General features: G+C 43.3%; 1 long non-coding RNA gene across 1 annotated transcript; it reads right to left on the reverse strand.

Annotated features, from left to right (window-relative positions):
* Positions 1–11,839: 11,839 nt before the first annotated feature.
* On the reverse strand, positions 11,840–20,874 carry LOC147087103 (uncharacterized). The gene is made up of 3 exons (XR_015075583.1): positions 20,737–20,874; positions 20,052–20,250; positions 11,840–12,131 (listed from the first exon to the last, which is right to left on the reverse strand). It is a non-coding gene; the product is annotated as an uncharacterized LOC147087103 (long non-coding RNA).
* Between the last annotated feature and the right edge of the window lie 3,113 nt (positions 20,875–23,987).

The following is a 23,987-nucleotide window of genomic DNA, read 5'->3' on the forward strand; positions in this document are numbered from 1 at the left end:
CTGGTAGAATAGATGGGGGAGAGCCAGTAGATGTGGTGTACCTGGACTTCCAAAAGGCCTTCGATAAGGTCCCACATAAAAGATTAGCATGGAAAATTGAGGCTCATGGGATAAAGGGGAAAGTTTTGGCGTGGATAGGGAACTGGCTGTCAGATAGAAAACAGAGAGTTGGAATAAACGGCTCATTTTCTGAATGGCAGGCAGTAACAAGTGGGGTACCACAGGGATCTGTCCTGGGCCCCCAGCTGTTCACAATTTACATTAATGACCTGGATCAGGGAGTCGGATGCAGCATTTCCAAATTTGCAGACGACACTAAACTAGGAGGTGGGGTGGGCTCAGAGGAAGAGACCAGGAAGCTCCAGAGCGATTTGGACAGACTGGGCGATTGGGCGGATAAATGGCAGATGCACTATAATGTGGACAAGTGCGAAGTTATCCACCTTGGGTGCAGGAACGGGAGGGCAAATTATTATTTAAATGGCAATAGATTGGGAGAGGGGGAAGTACAGAGAGACCTGGGTGTTCTTGTACACCAGTCACTGAAGGCGAGCATGCAGGTGCAACAGGCGGTCAAGAAGGCAAACGGTATGCTGGCCTTCATAGCAAAAGGGTTAGAATACAGGAACAGGGATACCTTGCTGCAGCTGTACAGGGCACTGGTGAGACCACACCTCGAGTACTGTGTACAGTTTTGGTCGCCTCATCTGAGGAAGGATGTTCTTGCCATGGAGGGGGTGCAGCGGCGATTCACCAGGCTGATACCAGGAATGGCGGGAATGACCTATGAGGAGAGACTATGTAGTTTAGGGATGTACACACTGGAGTTTAGAAGATTGAGAGGGGACCTCATAGAAGTGTATAAAATTCTGACAGGTCTAGACAGACTGGATGCAGAAGGAATGTTTCCCTTGGCGGGTGAAAACAGAACTAGAGGACATAATTTAAGGATAAGGGCTAAACCATTTAGGACAGAGATGAGGGGGAATTTCTTCACTCAGAGAGTGGTGAACCTGTGGAACTCATTGCCACAGAGGGCAGTGTACGCCAGCTCATTAAATATATTTAAGAGGGAATTAGATATATTTCTACGGGCAAAAGGGGTTAAGGGTTACGGAGAGAAGGCGGGGACGGGATACTGAATTAAAGGATCAGCCATGATCTCATTAAATGGCGGAGCAGGCACGAAGGGCCGAATGGCCTACTCCTGCTCCTATCTTCTATGTATCTATGTATCTCTCATAGTACCTGGGCAATGAAAGCTACTGAGATGCAGACATGCATTACTGCTACAAACTTCACAACATGATGCATTACAGCAATGAATTTCAATTACATAATAACACATTCATTTATTGAGCAGTTTGAAATTTAATTGCTCAATTTCATTATATTAAAGAAAAGCGTCGACACTAACCTTGAGAAACGATTCTCCGAGCCCCAAAAACCACTAAAAAGAGAGAACATGAATCAGTTACTCAAACACCAAAACCTTTAGCGGCTGAATATACTGACTGACTGCCGTGTATTGTTTTATGGACATTTCACAGTGTGACTGAGTTGGTGACATTCTGGCTCCTTTTACTTCAACTCCCGCTCCAGTACATGAACACATAATGTAGGCAGACACTAATTACAGAGAGTTCCAGATTTACACTACACTTTGTGTGAGAAAGTATTTCCAGTTTTCACTCCAAATTATTTGGCATCAGTTTAGATATCCTGCTCCTTGTTTTAGATTCACCCACCGTGACTGAAGAAATTCTACCGAGATGTTCATTTGCATCTAATTCCAATAATGCACGGCAATTAACAAAATGTGCCCTTGGGCCTAATGACACAAAACACGTGAAATGATAACAGATCCATTTTGTGGCTTTGTGACAACGGCACTGAAAGACAAATGAATGCAACTGCATGGAATGTGGGTGCAAACACTGAGCATCTTTACAGATCTCCACATGCGGCTACACCACGATACAGAATGGCAATGGCAGAGCCGGAGCTCCATTATTGAATGGATTCAGGCATTACCAGGGGCAATTTTGTTTGGAGACGTTGTTGATTAAGAGGTTAATGCAGCTCTGTGTCTTAGTAGTGTATTAGTCTCCGCGCACTGGGCAGACCTATATCTCAGTGATATGTCAGCTCTTGTATACTGAATGAGGAAGTGGAGTTTAAATAAGTAGAACCGAATGGTGTTAGAATTCACTGGAAACCGAAACTTTTAAAGCCAGTTTACGCACTGTCACAAATATCACAATGCGTGTGCAATCAGCATGGAAGAAGGAAGAAACATTTAATAACAATAATTAAATAATATGAAAATATTTCAGGCTGATGTTAACAATGGGAACAAATGCTTAGAATGGAAACCTGCGGTTTCAGCTCAGAAACTCTTCACTCGGACAAACAGGACGTTTACCCCGACAGTAGAAACAGTGCCTGAGAGCCAAGAATGTGTTTAAATGTACTGAATATAAATGCATTGTGACAAACCTTCTGATACACATTCAATGAATAAATAATGAATACGTTGTAAACCACCTTGTTTTAACATCCCTTAAAGACCTCGCCCCTCCCATTCTCTGTAACGCCTCCAGCCCCACAACCCCCTGAGATATCAGCGCTCCTCTAATTCAGTCCTCTTGAGCATCCCTGATTATAATCGCTCAGCCAGTGGTGGCCGTGCATTCTGTTGCCTAGGCCCTAAGCTCTGGGATGCCCTGCCAAAACCTTTCCTTTTCACAACATTTCTTGCCTCCTTTAAGTCTCTCCTTAAAACCTACATCTTTGACCAACCTTTTGGTCACGTGCCCTTATCTCTCCTTATGAGACTTGCTGCCAATGTTCTTGTCTTATAATACTGCTGTGGTGCACCTTGGGACGTTTTGCAACGTTAAAGGCGCTATATAAATAAACGTTGTTTTAGAGTCATAAAGTCATAGAGTCATAACGGCACAGAAGGAGGCCATTCGGCCCAACGAGTCCATGCTGGCTCTCTGCACAGCAATCCAGTCAGTTTAATTCCCCCGCTCTATCCCCGTATTCCTGCAGCTTTATTTCCTCAAGTGACTATCCAGTCCCCTCTTGAAAACATTGAGGGTCTCCCCATCCTCCAATTCCATTGGCAGTGAATTTCAGGTCATCACCACTCGCTGCGTAATACTTTCCCTCTCATCACCACTCTCTCAATAAGTCCTGCCACATTCAGGGACCTTAAACATTAAGTCAGTGTCACTAGCCCATGTAATCCATCAACTAGTGGCAACAACCTTTTCCCATCTAGCCCATCAAAACCCGACATAAAAGTGCACACCTCTATCAAATCACTCATCGACCTCCTTTGATCTAATGAAAATGAAACCTCTATTTATGAAGCCCAAGATCCCATATGCTTTGTTAGCCACTCTCTCAATAAGTCCTGCCACCTTCAGGGACCTCAAACACTAAATCTGTGTTCCCTAGTCAAAGTAATCCATCAACTAATGGGAACAATTTTTTCCCGTCTAGCATATCCAAACCCATCATAATAGTGCACAACTCTATCAAATCACTCCTCAACCTTCTTTGCTCTAATGAAAACAATCAAGCTTCTGCAACCTGTCCTTGTAGTTGAGACCCCCATCCCCGGAACCAATGCAGCAAATCTCCTCTGCACCCTCTCAAGGGCCTTCACATCTTTCCCAGATTACGGTGAATTGAACTGGGTGCAATACTCCAGTTATTGTCTAAACAGCACTTTATAAAACTTCTGCATAACTTCTTTACTTTTGCACTCTATTTATGAAGCCCAATATCCCATATGCTTTGTTAACCAGTCTCTCAAGAAGTCCTGCGAACTTCAGGGACCTTTGCACATTAACCCCCAGGTCCCTCTCTTTAAAACTGCACCATGAAGTGTATTTTGCCTCTCCCTGTTCCTGCTGCCAAAATGCATCAACGCACACTTCCCTGTACTGATTCCATTTGACACTTGTCTGCCCATTCTGCCAGCCATTTGATGTCCTTTTGCAGTCGACTGATTTTATCATCACTGTTTGCCACATAACATCTCCTGTAAATAAGCGGACCCAATTCGGGACACGGTGCAAAGCGAATGGGTGAAATCGGAGCACTCAAACTGCATGAGGTAGTTTTGCTGGAGGATGAAACAAGATGAGGAAACGGAGTGATTGGAACTTCAATGGTCTTGTCCACTGGAAAGGAAGTTGTCTGATCAGTTGTTAACTGGGAATAATAACAAGGGAGCAGGAGCTGGATTGTTGGGCAAACTCAACACAAACATTGCATATGTAGATCTAGGAGAGAAATTGGAACAGACTCAGGATCAGGGCAAGGAGGTGGGAGAGCCTCAGGGGATGGTTGGGCTACTGGCCAAAGGAATTGTCAGATAAAGCAGGGGCATCCAATTTAGGAAGAATGTGAAGGCACTTGAGAGGGTGCAGAGGAGATTTACCGTAATGGTTCTGGGGATGGGGGTCTTCACTAAAAGGACAGGTTGGAGAAGCTTGATTTGTTTTCATTGGAGCAAAGAACGTTGAGGAGTGATTGATCGAGGTTTGTACAATTATGGCGGGTTTGGATAGGCTAGACGGGAAAATGTTGTTCCCACTAGTTGATGGATTATATGGACCAGGTGAAATGATTTGATGCACAGGGTCGTTAAGATCTGGAACACAGCACCTGAAAGGCTAGTGGAGTCAGATTCCATAGGAAATTTCATAAAACCATTGGAAATCTATTTGAAGAGCACTAATTTGCAAGTTTATTGGTTAAAAGCTCGAGCCTGGGACTAAATGGCCTTCTTCGGCACTTTAAGATTCAGTGACTCTAACTAAATAAGATCTATCGAGACGGCCATGTGCAAACAATTCCAATAATCCACAGCTAGGAACAAAATGTGCCTTTGCCTTAAAGAAACAAAACACCATTAAATGATGCACAGATTGACTAATGGTCCATTGTGTGACAGAGTGAAACCATCACTGAAAGACAAAGGAAAGCAGCTGGGTGAAGTCTGTGTGCAAAGAATGATCTTCTGTACAGATCTCCACAGGCGACCATAGCACGAAACAGAATGGCAAGGCTATTGTGGAAACTCAATTACGGAATGTTTGTTGGCAATAACGGTAGAAATTGAGATTGAAAGCGTTGGAGTTTAAGAGATAAATTCTCAGCACCAAAGGCAGCTGCAGCACTGTATTACTCGAAGGACTTTCAACACCGCCCACTGTGCAGATCTCTGTCTCAGTGATATGCTCAGCTCCAGCAGACTGAATGAGGAAATGGAATTAAAATACATTCCTGGATCTGAAAGCTGCCTGAATTATTCACCAGAAAGCATTAGTTGTACAGACAGTACACAGACGCTCAACTATATCAAAGAGCACCTAAAATTGAGATGCAAGACGGAAAAGAGAAAGAAGTATAATCAAATAAAGGAAAATGGTCAGTACTGCAGACAACAGTAGCAGCAGTTAGGTGTGAAAACGGAAGCCTGCGGTTTCAAGCCGAAGGAGCTTTAATTCATAAAAAGCGGCACTTAGCTGCTCACAGAAAGAACAAAGTCTCAGAACCAAAGAAAATACTAAAAAATATTTACTACAATATACTGTGACTGTGTTAAAATCATTCTCATCCAGTCTCTCTCTCGAAATCTTTAATACCCCCGGCATTATCTGTTCATGTTTGAGTGCAGACACTGAGTGGGTTGCTTGACGCGAGTTCAGCAGTGGTGAGCCCGGCAGAACTTTAACCTCCTACCGCACATGCTCGCTCTGCAGCAGGCAACAGATATCAAAGAGCTACATCACGACATTTGGCCGAGGCTTCCTTCACTGGCCTCGGAGCATTAAGCTGAATGGTAGCGCATGTACCTCCGCTTGTTGGAGATCAGGGAACACAGCAAGGAGTGGATGTTACTCATTCGATCTTACTATGATTTATTTCTTAGCTCTGCACTGCAGGCACTTACTGAGCTATCAGGAGACCAATATGCTCCACTATTCTCCTGACAATATACACAATTCTCCAAATCCATTCCAGTAACAAATTAAAAAGTGCCGTATAAAACCGAGAGATGGTCATTTAGTTCAACTTTTCCAAAAAGGAGATTAGGAGACCCATCAACACCCAGAGAGTGGACACAATGTGGAAGATGGGACCACATGGTGTAGTTCCGGTGAATAGCATAGATGCATTTAAGATGAAACTCGTTGCTAAAATGAGGGGAAAAGGAATTGGAGGATATGTTGATAGTGTCATCTGAATTCGATTGCGAGGTGGCTGGTGTTGTGTATAATCAACGGCATAGAACTGTTGGGGCCGAATGGCCTTGTCTCTGTGCTGTTATTTCCATGTAAATCTATTTAATTTCAGGCTGAAATTAACAATGACAGCAAATGTTGTAAACGGAAGCCTGTGGTTTCTGCTCTGAAGCATTTCTCCATTGGCAGTTGGTATGTTAACCCCTGACAGTAAGTACAATACATCAGAATCAAAAAGTATTTTGTGGCAATCTTTCTTATACACTTTCAACCGTATAATTCATTAATTGGTGTCCATAATTGAGAAAGGACATACTTGCTCTCGAGTCAGTACAAAGAAGGTTCACTCGGTTAATCCCGGGGATGAGGGGATGGACATATGAGGAGAGGTTCAGTAGATTGGGACTCTACTCATTGGAGTTCAGAAGAATGAGAGGCGATCTTATTGAAGCATATAAGATTGTGAAGGGTTTGGATCGGGTGGATGCAGGGAAGATGTTCCCGATGATGGGTGAAACTAGAACTAGGGGGCATAGTCTTAGAATAAGGGGCTGCTCTTTCAAAACTGAGATGAGGAGGAACTACTTCACTCAGAGGGTGGTAGGTCCATGGAATATGCTGCCCCAAAAAGCTGTAGAAGCTACATCATTACATAAATTTAAAACAGAAATAGACAGTTTCCTAGAAGTAAAGGGAATTAAGGGTTACGGGGAGCGGGCAGGAATTTGGACATGAGTCTAGGTTCGGATCGGTCATGGCCCTGTGGGTAGCGGAGCGGGCCCAGGGGCCGTGTAGCCTGATCCTGCTCCTATTTCCTGTGTCTAATTTTGTTAGATTCAGGAGATGGTTCTGTGATAGTGGATTGGCGGTTAGGATCATATCAGCCATGATCTTATTGATTGGCGGAGCAGGTTCGAGGGGCCGATTGGCCTACTCCTGCTCCTATTTCTTATGTACTTATGTTCTTATGTTCTTAATTATTGGATAACCACCACCATGTGTGATGGAGTAGCAGACTGAAACGCCATACTGTCATTTATTAATGCAATTCAATTCAAGTCAATTTAATAAAATTAAAAAGCTGTTTCATATTCCACTAGCATCTTGTAACCGATATAAAAGCGGATGTGTTGAGGGACATCACAGAAACAGAATGGGATCAATCGGAGGATACTATCAGGCACAATACAGTTTTGCAAGAGAACTACAGTAACTGACGAGAAAATAATTCGATACTTCAGCTTGTTTAAGGCCTGAAAGGAAGTTAGATGGTCAGCTGTTCACTAACATAAGTTCAAGGCCAAGGTGGTGGGTTTCACAGGCACATTAAACAGGAGAAGTGCATGTGTGGGGATAGGAGAGACATTAAGGAAAGATGCAGAATCAGAGCTCAGAGAGGGCGGAGCCTCAGGTGTTTGAACGTCGTGACCAGGGGAACTGTGTGATGTCGCATCTGAACTGGTGGACTTGATCTTAGAGACTTCAGCTTTGTAGAGAGATTAGAGAAGCTGGGATTGTTCTCCTTAGAGCACAGAGGTTTTAGCGGAAATTCACCAGAATGACTTGGATTTGTGTCATTAGAGCAGTGAATGTTAAGTGGAAATTTAACATAAAAATACCGGGAATGAAGGACTTCAGTTATGAGGAGAGACTTGAGATTTACGTTGATCTCCTTAGAGCAGAGAAGGCTAGGTGGAGATTTAGTTGTATGATTCCTGGGGAAAGGGACTTCAGTTATGAGGAGAGATGAGAGAAGCTGAAGTTGTTCTGGTGCAGCCTGCGAGGAACTAAGAAGTGGATTTAAATACAGTTAAAAATAGTTTTTGAAAATATTTCAGGCTAAAGCTAACACTGAAAGAAAATGTTGAAAACAGAAACCTATTGTGTGAGCTCAGAAGCACTTTACCTCGGACAATGAGGAATTTAATTTAAGGAGGAAAATACATTTTGACAATATTTCTTTTATGTTTCTGGCCATATAATTAATTAATTCTGTGTTTACCACCACAGATAGAATCAGCAAATCACAGAACTTTCCAGCAGCGCTGGAACCACAGCACCATCGTGTCTGTGCTGGCTCTTTGACAGACCAATCACATTAGTCCCACTCATATGTTTTTTCTTCAAAGTCCTGCAAGTTTTTCACTTTGGATCATTTAGCCCATTCCATTTTGACAGTTACAATTAGAGTTCCATAGAGGGAGTGCAACGATGGTTCAACAGACTGATTCCTGGGATGGGGGGATTGTCCTATGAGGAGAGACTGAGTAGTCTAGGCCTATTTTCTCTAGAATTTAGAAGAATGAGAGGTGATCTCATGGAAATATATAAAATTCTTAAAGGGCTTGACAGGGTAGATGCAGGAAGGATGTTTCCCCTGGCTGGGCCGTCTAGACCCAGGGGCCACAGTCTCAGAATAATGGGTCGGCCATTTAAGACAGAGATGAGGAGACATTTCTTCACTCAAAGGGTGGTGAATCTTTGGATTTCTGTACGCCAGTGGGCTGTGGCGGCTCAGTCGTTAATTATATCCAAGCCGAATATCGATTAATCTTTGGATATTAATTGAATCATGGTGTTTAGGGATAGTTCTGGAATGTTAGATGTCCTACTCCTGCTCCTTTTTCGTATGTTTTTATGTTCTTAATATACATTTAGAGATAATATTCCACTTTACATCTCGTAAACTGTAAATTTAGTGGTATTATTTACAAACACAATGGATGAAATAGAATGATACAATCCGCCTAATAACCCTGTATTGTGCGGCAAATGTAACTGTGCATTGAAATCAATGTAGTTTGTTTCTGAGTCCAATTAATTTAAAGAAATTAGCCGACTTTGAAACAACAAGAATAAAACTCAATTTTGACGTGAATGAAATCCATGTGTTTTATATTCACCATTTCATTCAACTGAAAATCAAGTCAGCTTGGAGCTTGGTTGGAAATGCAGTAAACTTTAAATTGTAGTAAACAGTGAGGGGGATAGCAGCAGACTTCGGAATAGAGACAGTCTTGTGAAGTGGGCAGGTACATTTAATGTAGTGAAATCTGAAGTGATGGAATTTAGGTAGACGAATGAGGAGAGACAATATATAGGAAATTAAAATATATTACAGGGCGTTCCGAATCAGAGCGCACATTCACAAATCTTTAAAGGTGGCAGGACCTATTGATCAATATGTTAAAACAACCTTTAAGATCTATTGCTTTAATAGTAGAGACATAAATACAAAAGGAAGGAGGTTTGCTAAACCTTTGTAAATCACAGGTTAGGCCTCAGCTGGAGCATTGTGTCCAATTCTGGCCACCACACATTAGGAAGGATCTCATGACCTTATAAATGATGCAGAGGAAATTTAGCAGAATGGTAGAAAGATTGACAGAAGTTAGTTATGTGGAGAGACTGGTGAAGCTGGGATTGTTCCCCTGACGGTAGAGAAGGTTAAAGGAAGATTTACCAGAATGGTACCAGGGATGATGGACTTGAGTTCTGTGGAGAGAGCGGAGAAGCTGTGATTGTTCTCCTCGGTACAAAGCAAGCGTGTACCCATAAGGAGGAAATATGGGGCTTCCAAAGCTACAGCGCTTGGATGAGAAAGACAATGGAGGTTAAATTAAATTATGACAAATGTCAATTGCAGAATACAGCAGAACACCAGGTAGAATAGGGAGAGTTCAGGCGGAAATTGAAACATTACATAAGAAGGGAAAGGGGAGCAAATGGAAACAAATTAGCGGGTAAAATGTATCATTTATAAGCATTAAAGTAATGTTGGGGCCGATTAATGTCAAAAGAGGAAAGATTCTTGTGGAGGCAGAGAGCATGACTGGGGTACTGAATGAATAGTTTGCAGCTGTCTTCACTTAGGAAGATGATGAAGTTAATGTTGCAGTAGATGTACTGGATGGGATAAAATAGATAGCAAGGATGTAGAAACTAAGTTGCCGATATTTACATTAACAATTCGCACGATCCATATGGAATGTATGCTACATTGCTGAGGGAAGTAGTGGAGGAGATAGCTGAAGTTCTGACCACGATTTTGCAAAGCTCCTTGGAAATCAGAGTGGTGCCCAAGGACTGAATCATTGCAAATATCATGTGACTGTTCAAAAAAGTGGCGAGAGATATACCGGTTAATGCCAGGCTAATCAGTCTACTTTCAGTGGTGGGAAAACTACTGGAGACCATTGTTAAGGACAATATTAAGTCTGACTTACAGAAGCATGGTGTAAAAAGGAACAGTCAACTTGGAGCTGGTCAAGAAATATCATGTTTGACTAACTTGACTGAGTTTTTTGAAGCAATAACAAACAGGTCATGCAGCCGATTTTGTATATCTGGAATTTCAATTAATATGACATAACAGATGCGAAATGTAGAAGCAGATGACAGTATAGGCAGGATGGTAAATTGAGTAGGTAATTGTCTAAGGGATAAGAGGCAGAGAGTAGTGATGGACGGATGTTTCACTGATTGTGTGGAATTACACAGTGGTATCCCCCAGGGGTTGGCAATAGCACCATTGGTTATATTATTATATAGAAATTACCTCGACTTGGGTGTAAGGGGTAACATTTCCAATATTCCGTCTGATGAAAAAATGTAGCAACGTTGTCGGTAGTGATCTGGATAGCAGCAGACTTCAGGAGGATATAGTCAGAGTGGTGAAATGGGCAGACTATGCCAGATGCAATTTACTGCGGCTAACTGTGCAGTGAAGCACTTTGGGAGAAACAACATGGCGAGGCAGTATAATATAAATGACAATATCTTCAAGGGGTAAAAGAACAAAAGTGTTTTGGGGGAACATACTCACAAATCATCGAAGGTGGCAGGACAAGTAGATAAGGCCACTATGACCGTGTATGTGATAATTGGCTTTGATACAAAGACGCACTAAATAGAGGAACACAAAAGTCATGCTAAATATTTACAAACAGGTCTCAACTGGAGTATTGTGTACAATTCTAAGCACCGCACTTTTGGAATGATGTCAAGTGCTTCGGGAGGATAAGATAAATTTTCCAGGATAATTGTATGCATGAGGGCCACCCATTGCAGGAACTGGATTTGCTCTCCTCACAGAACATTTTAATGGGAGGCGCAATAGAGGTATTGGCAATAATATAGGGCATTGATAGAGCAAGGAGCGATAAACAGTCGACAAACAAATCTCAAAGATTTCTGATAATTTACTGAAGGTGCAGAGGGGAGATGAGGTGAAATGATTTGGCACAGAGGGTGAAGATCTGGAACACACCAACTGAAAGCCTGGTGAAATCAGATTCCATAGAAACTTTCATAAGACCATTGGACATGTATTTGAAGAGCACTAATTTGCCTGTTTATGGTCTAAATGTTCGAACCTGGGACTAAATGTCCCCCTTCTGCACTTTAAGAGAAAATGACTCTAACTAAATAAGTTCTATCGAAACGACATAGTGTAAACTATTCCAATAATCCATGGCTAGGATCAAGATGTGTATTTGCCTTAAAGGAGCAAAACACCATTAAGGGATGCACAGATACAAAAATGGTCAATTTTTAATGGTGTGAAACCATCATTTAAAGACAAAGCAAGCACCTGGGTGGAGTCTGTGTACAAATAATGAGCATCTTTACAGATTTCCACATGCGACCATACCACAAAACACAAGGCTATCGTGGAATCTCCATTATGGATTAGATGGAGGCAGTAACGGTAGGAATTCAGATTGGGATAAAATTGAGTTTAAGAGATAAAGTCTAAATTCTGAGCACCAAAGGCAGCTGCAGCATTGTATTGCTTGAAGGACATTCGTCTCAGCCCACTGTTCAGATCTGTTTCTCAGTGATATGCTCAGTTCCAGCAGTCTGAATGAGGAAATGGAATTGAAATAAACTCTTATATCTGAAAGCTGCCTGAATTATTCACCAGAAAGATTTAGATATGCAGGCAGTATACACACGCTCAATGATAGCAAAACGTGCCTGAAGTTGAGAGGCAAGATGCTAAAGAGAATGAAAAATAAGCAAACAAAGGGAAATGCTAAATACTGCAGAGGACAGCAGCAGCAGTTAGGTGTGAAAACGGAAGTCAGCGGTTTCAACTCGAAGGAGCTTCAGTTCAAAGAAAGAGGAACAAAGCTGCTCGCAGAAAGAACAGTGTCTCAAAACAAGCGAGACAACTATAATATATTTAGTATAATATACAGTGACTGTATTATAAATTCAGTTTCTCTCGCGAAGTGTCCAATACCCCCGGCATTATCTGTTCATGTTTGAGTGCAGACACTGAGTGGGTTGCTTGACCTGAGGTCAGCAGTGGTGAGCCCGGCAGAACTTTACCCTCCTACCGCGCATGCTCGCTCTGCAGCAGGCAACAGATATCAAAGTGCTGCATCACGACTTTTGGCAGAGGCTTCCTTCACTGTCCTCGGAGCACTGAGCTGAATGGTAGCGCCAGTATCCGCTTGTTGGAGATCAGGGAACTCAGCAAGGAGCCGATGTTGACCATTCGGTCTTACTTTTATGTACTTCTTAGGTCTGCACTGCAGGCACTAACTGAGCTATCGGGCGATCAGTATCCTCCACTATTCTCCTGACAATAAACACTATTCTCCAAATTAAGTCCAGTAACAATTTAAACCGTGCTTTTTCAAACCGAGAGATGATGACTTAGTTCAATTTATCCAATAAGGCGTTTAGGAGACAATTGTTCATGCAGTGATTGGACACAATAAGGAAAATGGGATCACATGGTGCAGTTGCGGTGAATAACATAGATGCATTTAATTTGAAACTATTTGGTAACATGAGGGAGTTAAGAATAGGAGAATATGCTGATAGTGTCATCTGAATAGATTGGGAGGTGTCTGATGTGGAGTATAATCAATGGCATAGACCTTTTGGTGCCGAATGGCCTTGTCTCTGTGCTGTTATTGCAATGTAATTCTATTTAATTCTCAGGCTGAATTTCACAGTAACAGTAAATGCTGTAAACAGAAGCCTATGGTTTCAGCTCTGAATCGCTTCACCTCGGACAGAGAGTAATTTAACCCCTGACAGTAAGAACAGTGGTTCAGAACCGAGAATGTGTTTAAACACATTTAAAGAAATACATTGTGGCAATCTTTCTTATACAATTTCAACTGAAAAATTAATTAATTCTTGTATAATCCACCACCGTGTGCGTTGCTTCAGCCGACTGGAAATCCATACTGTCGTTTATTAGTACAAATTGATTCAATTATTAAAATTAAAATAGTTATTTCATATTCCACCAGCAACTTCCAAACTTGAAAAGGGGATGTGCTTAGGGACATCACACAAACAGAATGGGATAAATCGGAGGATGCTATCAGACAGAATGCTGTTTTGCAAGAGCATTACAGTCACTGAAGTGAAAATAATTCAATACATCAGCTTGTTTAAGGTCTGAAAATAAGTCAGATGGTCAGCTGTTCACTAAAAATAAGTTCAAGGCCAAGGTGATGGGATTCACAGGCAAACTAAACAGGGGAAGAGCATGCGTGGGGATAGGAGAGACATTCGGGAAAGACTCAGAATCAGTGCTCAGAGAGGGCGAAGCCTCAGAACTGTTTGAGCGTTGTGATCAGGGGAACTGTGTGATGTAGCAGCTGAACTGATGGTCTTGATCTTACAGACTTCAGTTATGTAGTGAGATGAGAGCAGCTGGGATTGTCCTCGTTGGAGCGCAGAGGTGTAATTGGAGATTCACCAGAATGGCACCAGGCCTGAGCAACTTCAGTTATGCGGAGAGATTAGAGACACTTGGATTTGTCTCCTTAGAGCAGAGAATGTTAAGGGGAGATTTATCATAAACATACCGGGAAAGAAGTACTTCAGTTATTAAGAGAGACTAGAGAAGATTAACTTTTTCTCCTTTGAGCAGAGAAGGCTAGGTGCAGATTCGTCAGTATGATACCAGGGAAATGCACTTAATTTATGAGGAGGGATGAGAGAAGCTGGGGTTGTTCAGGTGCAATCTGTGTGGAAATAAAAAGTGGATTTAATTACCGATAAAAATAGATGATGAAATTATTTCAGCCTGAGGTTAACAGTGAAAGAAAATGCTGACAACAGAACCGCTGGTTACAGGTCAGAAGCGCGTCACCTCGTACAATGAGGAATTCAACCCTGACAGTAAGGGAACGGCATCAGACCCAAGAATGAGGATAAACATATTGAATGAAAATGCACTGTGACAATCTCTCTGATGTGGTTTAACCGTATAATTAGTTAATTCCTTGCTTACCACCACAGATAGAATCAGCGAATCACAGAGCCTGACAGCGGAGCAAGAGGACATTCGGCCCCTCGTGCCTGTCCTGGCTCTTTTTCAGGCCCAAAACATTAGACCCCCTCATATGTTTTTCCTCATAGGCCTGCAAGATTTTCCATTTGACACATTTACACTATTCTGCTTTGACATTTACAATTAGAAGTGCACTAACAGAATGATTCTCAGACATTCAATTGTTAATGAAATTGAATTCAAGACACTTATTGCAATTATATAGGGCCCCAGTGAGACCAAACCTTCAAATTGTGTACAGTTTTGATCTCCTTACCTAAGGCAGGATATACTTTCCATAGAGGGACTGCAACGTTGTATCAACAGACTGATTCCTGGGATGGGTGGATTGACCTATGAGGAGAGATTGAGCAGACTAGGCCTATATTCTCTAGAGTTTAGAAGAATGAGAGCTAATCTCATTGAAATATATACCATTCTTACAGGGCTAGACAGGGTAAATGCAAGAAGGATGTTTCCCCTGGCTGAGGCGTCTAGAACCAGGGTTCACAGTCTATAAATACATACTCAGCCATTTAGGACTGAGATGAGGAGTAATTTCTTCAATCAGAAGGTGGTGAATTTTTGGAAATCTTTACCCCAGAGGGCTTTGGAGGCTCAGTCGTTAATATATTCAAGTCCATGATCGATCATTTTTTGGTTATTAAGCGAATCAATGGGTATGAGGATAATGCGTGAAGGTGCAGTGGTGTTCAAAGATCAGCCAAGATCTTGTTCAATGACGGATCAGGCGAGAACGGCAGGATGCCCTATTTCTGCTCCTATTCTTATGTTCTTATGTTCGTAAAATATATGAAGAGAAAATATTCCACTTTACCTCTCGTAAACTATAAATTAGGGGAATTATATAGAAACACAATGGAAGAAATAGAAATATACAAACGACTACTACACAACTATTGTGCTGCAAATACAACTGAACATTGCAATCAATGTAGTTTGTTTCTGAGTCCAAATAATTTAAAGTAATTAAACGACTTTGAAATAAAAAACTTTAAATTGCATTTGGAAGTGCATGAAAGCCAAGTGCTTTATATTCTCCATTTCTTTCATCTGAAAAGCAAGTCAGCTTGCAGCTTGGTTGGAAAAGTAGTAAACCTGAAATATGTAGTAAGCAATGCGCTGAATAGTAGCAGACTTCCGGAGGACAGAGAGAAACTGGTGAAATGGGCAGGTACATTGCAGCTGACATTTAATACAGAGAAATATAAAGTTTTGGAAATTGGGCAGACGAAAGAGGAGAGGCAGTGTATAGGAAATTATAAAATGTTACAGGGCGTTCAGAAACAGAGCGCACATAGAAAAGTATTTAAAGGTGGCAGGACTCGTTGATCAATGTGTCAAAAAAATCTTTAATATCTTTTGTTTAATATTAGCGACATAATATATAAAAGGAAAAAGGGTTATGCTAAACCTTTGTAAATCACATGTTAGTCCTCAGCTGGAGTACTGTGTCCAATTCTGGCCACCACACATTAGGAAGGACCTGATAACCTTGTAGACGGTGCAGAGGAAATTTGCCAGAATTGCAGGAGGATAATCAGAATTCAGTTATGTGGAGAGTCTAGTGCATTTTGGATTTTCCACCTTATGGCATAGAAGGTAAACGGAAAATTTACCAGAATGGTAGCAGGGATAATGGACGTCAGTTATGTGGCGAGATTAGTGAAGCTGGGCTTGTTGACCTCATGGCAGAGAAGGTTAAGCGAAGATTAACCAGAATGGTAGCAGGGATGATGAGCTTCAGTTATGTGGAGAGACGAGTGAAGCTGGAATGATTCACATTATGCCATGGAAGGTTAATGGAAGATTAACTAGAATGGTAGCAGGGATGATGAACTTCAGTTATGTGGAAAGACTTGAGATGCTGGAATTATTCACCTTATGACAGAGAAGGTTAAGTGAATATTTACCAGAATGGTACCAGGGATGATGAACTTCAGTTATGTGGAGAGACTAGTGAAGCTGGGATTGTTCACCTTAAGGCAGAGAAGGTTAATGGAAGAATAACCAGAATGGTAGCAGGGATGATGAACTTCAGTTATGTGGAGAGACTAATGAAGCTGGGATTTTTCACCTTATGACAGAGAAGGTGAATGGAAGATTAACCAGAATGGTAGAAGGGATGATGAACTTCAGTTATGTGGAGAGACTAATGAAGCTGGGATTTTTCACCTTAAGGCAGAGAAGGTGAATGGAAGATTAACCAGAATGGTAGCAGGGATGATGAACTTCGTTTATGTGGAGAGACTTGTGAAGCTGGGATTGTTCACCTTAAGGCAGAGAAGGTTAATGGAAGAATAACCAGAGTGGTAGCAGGGATGATGAACTTTGGTTATGTGGAGAGACGAGTGAAGCTGGGATTGTTCACCTTAAGGCAGAGAAGGTTAATGGAAGATTAACCAGAGTGGTAGCAGGGATGATGAACAACAGTTATGTGGAGAGACCAGTGAAGCTGTGATTGTTCACCTTATGGCAGAGAAGGTTAAGGGAATATTAAAAAGAATGGTACCAGGGATGATGGGCTTCAGTTCTTTGGAGAGACTAGTGAATCTGGGATTGTTCACCTTCTGACAGAGAATGTTAAGGGAAGATTAACTACAAAGGTAGCAGGGCTGATGGACTTCAGTTATGTGGAGAGACTAGTGAAGCTGGGATTGTTCACCTTATGGCAGAGAAGATTAAGGGAATATTAAACAGAATGGTACAAGGGTGATGGACCTCAGTTATGTGCAGAGACCAGTGAAGCTGGGAATGTTCACCTTATGGCAGAGAAAGTTAAGAGAACATTTACCAGAATGGTACCAGGGATGAGGGACTTCAGTTATGTGGAGAAGCTGGAGAAGCTGGATTTGTTCTCCTCGGTACAAAGCAAGCATGTGCCCATAAGGAGGAAAGATGGGGCTTCCAAAGTTAGAGTGCCTGGATGAGAAACAGAATAGAGATTACACTAAGCGGAGTTCAGGAGGCTTATGACAAATGTGAATTGCAGAACGCAGCATAACACCAGGTTGAATAGGGCGAGTGCAGGCAGAAATGTAAAAACGATATAAGAAGTGCAAAGGAAGCCCATGAAAACAGATTAGTGGGTAATATACACCTTTAATAAATTTTAAAGGAATGGTGGGGCCGATTAATGTCAAAAGAGGAAATATTCTTGTGCACGCAGAGAGCATGACTGAGGTACTGAATGAGTAGTTTGCATCCGTCTTCACATAGGAAGAGGAGGGAGTCCATTTTTGCAGTAGATCTACTGGATTGGATAAAATACATAAAAAGAATATGAAAAATAAGATTGCGTTAAATACATTAACATGTCAGCAAATCCATATGGGATGTATCCTACATTCCTGAGGGAAGTGGTTGAGGAGATAGCAGAAGTTCTGACCGCAATCTTACAAAACCCCTTGGAAATGGGAGTAGTGCCAGAGGAATGAAGGATTGCAAATATCACGTGACTCTTCAAAACGGGGAGAGCGATACATCTGTTAATGCCAGGCTAATCAGTCCACCTTCAGTGCTGGGAAAACTACTGGAGACCATTGTCAAGGACAACATTAAGTTCTCACTTACAGAAGCAAGCTTTAATAAGGGACAGTCTGCTTGGATTTTTTCAAGAATAATTGTGTTTGACTAACCTGATTGAGTTTTTTGATGAAATATCCCTGAGGGCTGATGAAAGTTGTGCAGTAGATTTTGTATATCTGGAATTGCAATTAAGTATCACATAACAGAATCACCCGAACTGCAGAGGCTCATGGTATTATAGGGGCGATAATATATTGATACGAGGGAGTGAGCAGTGGTGAACGGAAGTTTTACTGAATGTGTGGAAATATGCAGTGGTATTCCTCCAAGGGGCGGTATTAAGACCATTGATAATCGTGTTCTACCTACATGAATTGGACTTGTGTATAAGGGGTAACATTTCGAATTTTGCACTGATGGAATATTTGGCAAGGTTATATATAGAGAGCTGGATAGCAGCAGATTCAGGAGGAAATAGACAGAGTGGTGAAATGGGCAGACTATGACAGCTGGAATTTACTGTGGCTAACAGTGCAGTGAAGCACATTGGTAGAAACTTCATGGCGAGGCATTATAATACAAATGACAATATCTTCAAGTTGTCAAAGAGCAAAGGTAACTGGGAGCACATGCTGGCCGATCATTGAATGTGGCAGGGCAAATTGAAGAGGCAGTTAAGAGCGTGTACGAGATATTTGGCTTTGAAGAAAGATGCACTGAATAGATGAACAAGGAAGTCCAGCTAAACATTCACAAATTACTGGTTAGGCCTCAACTGGAGTATTGTGTAAAATTCTAAACACCGCATTTTAGAAATGATTTCAAGTGCTTCGCGAGGGATCAGAGAAAGTTTCCAGGATAATACTAGGTATGAGTGCCATCCATTGGAGGAGCTGAAATTGCTCTCCTTACAACAGAGTTATTAGCAATATATGGGGCTTTGATAGAGCAAGGAGTGATAAACTGTCGGCAAGCAAAGTTCAAAGATTTCAGATAAACAGCTAAAGTTCCAGAGCGGAGATGAGGTGAAATGATTTGACACAGAGGTTTTTTAAGATCTGGAACACACTACCTGAAAGTGTGATTGAATCAGATTCCATATAATCTTTCATATTTTGCATGGTTATGTGTTAAAACCTCGATCCTGGGACTAAATGTCTTTCTACTGCACTGTAAGATTGAATGGCTAAATAAATAAGGCCTATCGAGACGACCATGTGTAAACAATTTCAAAAATCCATGGCTGGTATCAGGATGTGCCTTTGCCTTGAAGAAACAAAGCCATGGTAAATGATGCACAGATACACACATGGTCCATTTTGTGACTGAGTGAAACCATTACTGAAAGACAAAGGAAAGCAGCTGGGCGGTGTGTGTGTGAAAAAACTGAGCATTTTTACTGATCTCCACAATCGACCATAGCACGGAAAAGAATAGCAAGGCCACCGTGGAATCTCCCTTATGGAATGAATGGAGGTACTGACGGTGGAAATTGAGATTGAAAAAATGGAGTCTAAGAGATAAATTATCAGCACAGCAGGGCAGATGCAGCCCAGCATTTGTTAGCGGACATTAGTGTCCGCACTCTGGGCAGATCAATATCACAGTCAGATGCTCAGCTCTTGCAGACTGAATGAGGAAAAGGGGTTAAAATAAATTTCTAGGTCTGCAAGCTGCCCGAAATATTCACCAGAAACATTTAATTGCACAGACAGTACACGCAGGCTCACAAATATCACAAAACGCCTTACATTGAGATGAAAGTGTGAAAAGAGAATGAAAAATAAGCAAACAAATGGACAATGTTCAGTCATGCAGAGAAAAGTAGCAACAGTTAGGTGTGAAAACGGAAGGCTGCGGTTTCAACTCGAATGTTCACGGAAAGAAAAGTGTCCCAGAAACAAAGGCAGTGCTAAAAATATATTTACTGTAATATCCACTGTCAGATAATATTGTTCTTCTCCTCTTTCCAAACCTCCTAAATTGTAGAAACATGGAAACGTACGGCACAGGAAGCCATTCGATCCATTGTGACTGTGCCGGCCAGAAAGCATCTTCCTTTGCCCACCGGGTACATTCCTGTTCTTTTCCACAGATTAGCCGGCATTACTGAACCGACAGAAGAACCTTTAAGTCAACCGAACAACATTGTGAAACCGCACACCTCATCAGGTGATATTGTGATTTATCAGACATACTCTTAACCGTTTTATTTCAATTACTCTTATCTTTCCCCTCTCCTTTGTGAAGAAGGAGACTCACCCTGGAACATGGCTGTAAGGGCGGCGGTTTTCTGTTTTGCCCTTGGGGAGAGTGGATACATTGCATATCTGATCTCCGACGCTGCAAATCTCTCACCTCTCCCGAAAACTAATACCACTTGCACTGTCTCAATGTTACTCATGGAGAATTCAGCACAAACAAATATCCACTCTGACAGATTGCCGATCTAAAGTGGTCCACTTAGTTTGCCAGGAGTTGCTTTAATCCACTGAACTACCGGAGATCGGTCACCACCGGATTCAGTCCCACTCTCCTGCTTACATTTGCCCACTCAGTTACCTCGCAGACCCAGAATCCAGCAAAGCAGGTATTAAATTGATCACGACTCACCAAACAGCATTAACATGGCGGCTCTCTCCATGTTCTAGTGTGAGCTAAATTGAGAGATGAGAGCTGTAAGTAACGGCGACTGATTGTTATGCTCCGCCTCGCAGAAGTTCATACCAGGAAGCGTTGAGGCACTGAGAGCAGAAAGAGAGGCCGGCAGGAAGTGAGGTCATCCCCACAATTAAAGCAACAGCACTGAGTTTGTTTACAAGCTGGAATGCAGTACGGATTGGAACGTTGCAAGCTCCAGCTTTACAAAATTTGAATATTAGACAATAATAACCGGCAACAACAATCATTAGGGTTGAAAACGGGCTGCAAAATCGCTACCACCTCTTTCCACCCTGCGGTGTGACAATTCACCCCAAACAGTTTACTATCATTCTCTTCCCTGAAGGACCTTAATTATCTAGTTGACTATGTACGACCTCCCGTTGTTTCCTGTTTATTTTCCTGCCGTCAACTAATCAATTACCCCAATTTAAGATTTAAGTTTCCTAAAGTGGGATTATGAACTCATCACCTGTGAGCACCTCAACAGACTCCGGTCCATTAATCTCGGGGTGAGGTTTATTATTGCTGTTGGGGAGGATTTACACTAACTTGGCAGGGAAAAGAGCACCAGCATATTCAAGTAGAAAAGAGGAATAAGGTGCATAAAAGAGTGCTTGTGTTAGCTAGTACTAGAGAAGACAGTACTTGAGGCGGTAATAATACAATTTTATGTAGGAGCAGACTAAAAAAGACAATGACAAATTCAGAGATGGGTTTAGAATGCATGTACGTAAACTCTCAACGTGTGGTGAGTAGCGTTTTTGAGCTAAAATCACAAATAGCTGTGTGGCAATATGATGTTGTGGCAAGAACGGAAACGTGCCATTAAAACTGTGAGGACGGGACACTTATTATTCAAGGGTACAAGGAATTCAGAAAAGAGAGCAAATGAAAAAAGGGAGGTGGGATGGCAGTGCCGATTAAGGAAAACATTGTACTGTTGGAAAGTGTGGATGTTCTTGAGGGGACAATGACATAATCCATTTGGTTAGAGTTCAGCAGCAAAGAGCGTATGATGACGGTATTCGCGTATTCTATAGGCCTCCAAAGAGTTAGAGTGATATACAGGAGCTTGTGGCGTTGCCACATTGGGGAAACACTGTGTGTATGTAGATAAACCTGTAAAATCCCCTTTTAACTGCTGTATTCCCCTCCCCCCGCAAGACAGTTGCAAGCTGAGAGGAATAAGGCACGTTCAGACTTGCCTGCTGCTGATAGAAGGAAAACCAATCAGGTTCCAGCAGGTGACCAATCCGTGAGTCATCACAGGTTTGCGGGCTTCACGAATTCAGTACTGTGTTGTGAGAGTTGGAGTAAAGACCTATTTCTTGTAGCTCGCTGTGTTGCCTATTTCTTTACGCGGGAGACCGTAGTCCCCCACATTGGTGACCCTGGATGCCGACGGTCGAAGCCCCCGACTCACGCAGCCCAACAGAGGCCAGTAACGACCCGATGGCAACCAGCAGCAGCTTGATGTCGGCCGGCGCCGCGTCCTTGAAGCACCTCACCTTCTGGGAACACCAAGCACCAGCTTGGTTCGCGCACTCGGAGGCCCAATTCACCCTTCGCAGGGTTCAAGATGATGAAGAAAGGTACCTCCACGTAGTCTCAGCACTAGCAAGCTCTACCACCACCGAAGTTCTCGACCTGCTGGGGAACCAACCACAGATCGGCAAGTACTCAATCATTAAGGGCCGCTTGCTGCAGGCTTATGGCCTGTCCAAGTAGGAGAGGGCCCGCAGGCTTCTCTGACTACCAGGCCTCGGCGAATCTACCCCAACCCAGTTGATGAGCCGGATGCTTGCGCTCCTGGGCTCTGTACCGCAGTGCCTTTTGTTTCAGGCCCTTTTCCTCAGCCATCTTCCTCAGCAGGTACAGACTGCCCTCGCGGGGTCCCCGATCACGGACTGCGTACAACTGGCAGCCGCCACGGACAAAGTTTTCACCATCGCCCAACTCGGCTGTGCAGCCGCGAGGCTCCCCGACACCACCGAGCGCGCGCCGCCACGCCAGGCCGCAGAATTATGCTACTACCACGCGCGTTTTGGCCACAAGGCCCAACGCTGCAGAGCACCCTGCTCTTTTGATCAAACCAAGGTGGCCGCCCAGCCCAACGCACCAGCCCCGGGCCACCGCCTAGGCCCGCTTGACCGCACCCCCGCCGCCACGATGGCCATTGGCACCACAGTTAAACTGCTGTACATAACCGACTCTCTTTCTGGGCGCAGATTCCTTTGCGAAACCGGAGCCTAATGCAGCATAATTCCTGCCTCACAGCTCGACATTTAGGCAGGCCGCAGCAGCCCACCCCTCGTGGCGGCAAATGGCGCAGCCATTGCTACTTTCGGAAAGTGACGGGCCGAGGTTTGTTTCAATGGCCAGCGATTTATGTGGGATTTCGTGATGGCCTCGGTGGCACATCCTTTGCTGCGCGCCTATTTTCTTTGCGCCCACGGACTCCTGGTCGACGTCCGCGACAGGCGCCTGATCGATGCAGCAACTTTCGCTTCACTGGCCTGCCAGCAGAGCAACAGCCCAGCCCTCGTCGACTCCTGCTCCGCCCCGGCGCATGACAACTATGCCCGCCTACTCGCAGATTTCACTAGGCTCACACAACCGACCCTCTCAGCCACCGCAGCCAAGCATGGGGTCGAAGATCACATCGCCACTACGGACCACCAGTGTTCGCTCGAGCCAGACGCCTGGACCCAGCCAAGATGGCGGTGGCCAAGAAAGAATTCACCACGATGGAAAAACTGGGCATCATCCGCCGCTCGAACATCCCTTGGTCATCCTCCCTCCATATTGTACCCAAGACGGGCGGTGGCTCTCGCCCCTGTGGCAACTACAGATGGCTCAACGACGCCACCACGCCCGATAGATACCCCATTCCGCACATCCAAGACTTCTCGGCACACCTAGCAGGAAAGTCCATCTTTTCCAAGGTCGACCTGATTCGCGGCTACCATCAGGTCCCCATCTACCACGCAGACATCCAGAAGACGGCGGTCATCACCCCACTTCCGACTGTTTGAGTTCCTGCGCATGCCCTTCAGGCTTAAGAACGCCGCACAGGCCTTCCAACGGCTCATGGACTCCGTCCTACGGGACCTGAGCTTCCTGTTCGTCTATCTGGATGATATCCTCGTGGCCAGTACCAGCAAGGCCGAGCACATTGCGCATTTGCGCTCCCTTTTCCA

Source organism: Somniosus microcephalus, unplaced genomic scaffold (genome assembly GCF_052327205.1).
Source record: "Somniosus microcephalus isolate GS21.2 unplaced genomic scaffold, FLI_Smic_1.0 unresolved_chr6, whole genome shotgun sequence".
Classification (NCBI taxonomy): domain Eukaryota; kingdom Metazoa; phylum Chordata; class Chondrichthyes; order Squaliformes; family Somniosidae; genus Somniosus; species Somniosus microcephalus.